We start from the raw sequence: 4616 nt of genomic DNA on the forward strand, positions 1-4616 counted from the left end.
AAATTTATATGCAGAGAAGCAAGGTCTAAGGATTGTGTTTAAGCTACAAGAGTTTCATCAATATCTTCCTGGTCCACAGCTTGACCTGATCATCAACTTCAAATCTGAAGAATGGCATTTGTTAATTAGCAGCCCAGATACAAAATTGCTATTTGCCTGGTCAAGTAACAGTGAAGTTCGAAAGATTACCCTCCATAGGGGTACCAATTATCTTTTTCAATTAACCTTGGGAATTATACAAAGTGACAGCACCAATATAACTAGTGTGTTTCATTTCTAGGATTTAGAAAGATAATACCATTATAAAATGAAGGATTAGAATTTAGAAGTTAAGCCTGTTGTGAGTAACATGTTGGTGCCATTGGATGCCCGAAAAATGATCTGGCAAAGAACCAAGGACATTTAATATGACAATTCACGGCCTTAGTTTCCATTAAAGAGCAGGAACTTGGATCTGCTACATGATGGACACCCGAGAATGTACAAAATTACATGAAAGTTTGAATGATGATATCCTTTCAAATCATTTGATTTTTCTACTTACAAAATGCTACTCCCATCATCTTCCCAGTATAGCACCTTGCTGCTGGCGTGATAGAAATAAAACTCCATATAAGCAAAAAGCAAAACTCCAAACTGCAAATCTGAAAGCAAAATAGAGTATGAGGAACAGTCAGGTGTTCAAAAGTTCTGACAGTGTTCTGAAGCAGGGTTCACAGAAGCAGCATCAATTCATCTGTTCTCCCCACAGGTGCTGTGTAACCTGCTGCATGTTTTCAGCATCTTAACTCTCTTTTATTCCTTTAATGTGCTCCGTAAAAAATACATGTTTGATTAAACTTTTGGCCATCTGTTGTAACATCTCCGTCAGCATCTCCATGTTAAATTTTGCTATATAAACTCTTGCAATGTGCCGTGGATGTTTTATTACATTAAAGATGCTAGCTATATATATATTAGCTGTTACTTTTATTTTAGATGGAAATGTTATGTGTTTGGAATGTGATTAGAATTAAGTACCTACAGGCAATAGTACATAAAAATGGCTTGGAAACTTAAAAAAAAGCAGCAATTGATCACAAAATGTCATTTGTTTGAACTGTTCTGTAGCAGCTGCTTTATTTTATTTGAAAAATACACACAAGTAACTTCATCCCTTGATGCAACTTCATGCAAGCAATTTAATGCCAACAGTACATAACACACAAAGTTGTGCAAATCTTGCAATACACCCAACATAAAGCAAATACTCAGCAGGTTAAATTCATATTTTCATTGCACTATTTTTGTGTTCCTATTAATTGGTTGTTTAAAATATGCCTTGTCATTTTACTTTGTAAATAAAACATTCTAAAATTAATAGTTACCCCTCAGGGGCGCTTTCATGTTCCTAATATTAAGATCAACAATAAAACAAATTCTAAATGTGCATGAACAATTTTAATTTCCAGAATTCGCTGGTGATAAATGAATAACTGATTCCAAAACTGTTTGTGGCATTCATATCATACAGATAAACCCACCCCAGCTAGAAAATACACACATTTATCCAGATCCAACCATAGTGTTCATTGAATCAGACCATCTTTGGATGAGTATTTGAAGCAATCTTGTTCAGATGTTGATCTTCCATTTCTTACACTGTCATCATTCATATCTGAAAGACATTTTAAAAAATTAAATAGCAAGCCTTTCAGATAATGTGACCTTGCAGAGGTGAATTCTGTATTTGTAAAAGAAAATCAGCTAGCACAAAACAGAACTAGTCAATCTAAATGAATTATATTAATTGGACAACTGCACAGAATCGTAATAAACAAATGAATGACCACAATGAATTACCTTACCTTATGATAAAATGCAAGATTTCATTTGAAACAAACCCTTTGCCTATCAGTTGATACCTCAAAGAGTATTGCAATCTGCTCTTATTATAATTATCCGTCTGGCTGTGGAAGCTGTTATAGTTCAATAACAAGGTTAACAATCCATTCAATAGCTTCAGCTGATGCAGTGTGAAAGGTTGTGATGCCACCAGGAATGAATCTCTCAGGGCAGGAGTTCAGTGTGTGGGTGATGGTCTGACTTGATTGGTCAGTTATCATTTGAGCTGTTCCACTTGTGAAGCAAGTAGTCACAGTGTATGTGAGGAAAAGCTTCTTCACCCTGAGGGTAGTGGGAGTCCGGGACCCACTGCCTGAAAGAGTAATGGAGGTAGAGACCCTCATGACATTTAAGAAGCATTTAGATATGCAGTTTTGATGCCAAGGCATACAAAGCTATGGACCAAGTGCTGGAAAATGAGAATGGAATAGTTGGGTGGTTTGTCTTTGACCAGTGCAGACACAATGGACCGAAAGGCCTTTCTCTGTACTGTAAACCTCTATAACTCTATCAACCCAGGCTCATCTCAAGCGGTTGAGGGTTTTCCCGGTAATGTTAAAACCTGGGACTTCATCACTCGGATCAGTTACCATATTGTGGTTGATGATGCTTTTAGTCAACCATCAAAGGGTGGGGCTCTCGACAGTTTGTCAGGTGTAGAGTGTGTTCTAGTAGGGTTTTAGACAATGGATGGATTTTTTTGTGAGGAGTGTTTTGTGAGCTGTCAGCCGGTGGTGTTCTTTGAGACGGTTATTGTCTCTGCAGACATCAGGAAGTTCAATGTGTGCTAGTACAGAAAGCCACTCGAACTGTGTTCGTGTCAATGCCCCAGACTTTACGGGGTGAATATTTGCCATGCTTGTGTGATAACTCCTAAGCCAGCAGTTTTGGGTAGTCCAGGACTAGTGAAGCAGTGTGCAGTGTATTGGCTCTGCTGCCCCAGGTGGTACTGGCCAGTTTCTCCATGAGATTCACTCCCATCTTGACTTTTGGCTCCAATGTTCTGGAGGTGTTGCTGGTCAATGTACACTCCCATCTTGACTTTTGGCTCCAACGTTCTGGGGGTATTGCTGGCCAATGTACATTCAAGAGTGATGCCAAGATATTTTGGCATTGGGTCATGGGTGAGTGGCTAGCCACAGAACTGGACATGAAGTTCTTCCCCAACCTTGTATTATTCAGGTGGAAGGCTGAGACAACAGTCTTGGAGACTGTTTGGTCAAGGTCTCCATTTTCTGAAGTAAATTTCTGAAGTAGGTAGAGAACATAGATATTCAGTGGGGGTTTTCTCCATGTCCTGAACTCCTTCAGTCTGGAAAGCCCAGTTCAAGTCCTCAACAAACATAAAGAGCCATACCTAGGTGGGAAAGGGGTCATCATTTTACATATTGAAGACATTAGGTGCAAGCACTGATCCCCATGGGAGTCTTTTGTTGGTTATGTGTGGGCAGCTGATTTGATCCCCAAGTTGCACACAGAACTATCGGTTGTTGCTCATGGAGTTGATTAGTTGTAGGATTTGATTTCGGAGAGTTTGAGCAGCATGTTTGAGTGCCACACTATGTCAAGGATGCAGGAATAAGTCAACAATGGTGGTTTCTATCTTCAGACCTCTGTGAGGTCGTTGCCAGGACTTGTTCAAAGCAGGTGTAAGCTGTTGAGGCTGGGAAGGGGTGGGGCATCGCTTCTTCCAGATTGGGACTCAGCCTGTTTAGCAGAAGGCATTTTAGGACCTTACATGTTATTGAGAGCAAAGTGATGTGGATGGAGATAGCTGAGTGTATTGCAAAGTGACGATCTGCTATAACTATACCGTATCAAAAGTAGCAACATGCTGTTTCAGTCCTACTACACGATAGATTAACTAGTGATCTGAGACCAAAACCAATGTCATTCTGTGGGCTTTGCTTGTGATCTCATGCATAGTTCTGCTCCCCAGATAGCTATTTCCTTTAATGTTAGGAAAAAATAGCTGAAGCATCTGGTTTGTTATGACATTTTTAAAAAATGCCTCCATTATAAAGGACTCTGGAGAGTCAATTGACTGCCTGACCACCTCTTAAGCTTGACTTCATGCCCGACAGATGTTTTACTAGGCTATAAGTGAAGCTCAAATGGTCAGCACAAGGAAAAGGATGCAAATACTGGAAACCTGAAATAAATAGAAAATGCTGGAAATATACAGCAGGTCATTCAATATCTGGAGAGAAAAAAAATCTGGTGAATCCTACGCAGCTGGAAGGACATAACCTGTCAATCACAAATAGTGACTGTCCTGTTGTGTATGTCTTGGAATTTTTGTTATTAGTCTGGTGTGAGATTGTCTTCTGAATGGAGGACAGAGTGGTATTAATACCCTTCCTACCCTATGGCCTGCATTTTGACATGATGGGAAGGCTTGTGTGCCTCTTTGACCCTCAGAGCTATGCCAGCATGAGTCTAACTCCCGATATGGCCAGCAAAGCTAGGCATTTGAGAGATGGAAGCCTAGTTAAAAACAGTCCATCATTCAACCTATTAAGAGGCTATGAGTCAAGTTAATGGCCCTTCCACATTAAAATGCCTTTCCCTGTGGAAACAACCCAGAGGAAGACGAGCCGTTACAGATTTTGAAATATAAACATTAAACCACAAGCTGCTGGGTGTCAGGCAAGATGACCTCTGAGATAGTAAAACATTTTGCTTTGGACAGATAGCTGGATTGCCTCATGTGACACCAAGCAAGAGGAAGC

Source organism: Mustelus asterias, chromosome 5, assembly GCF_964213995.1.
Source record: "Mustelus asterias chromosome 5, sMusAst1.hap1.1, whole genome shotgun sequence".
In the NCBI taxonomy this organism is placed as follows: domain Eukaryota; kingdom Metazoa; phylum Chordata; class Chondrichthyes; order Carcharhiniformes; family Triakidae; genus Mustelus; species Mustelus asterias.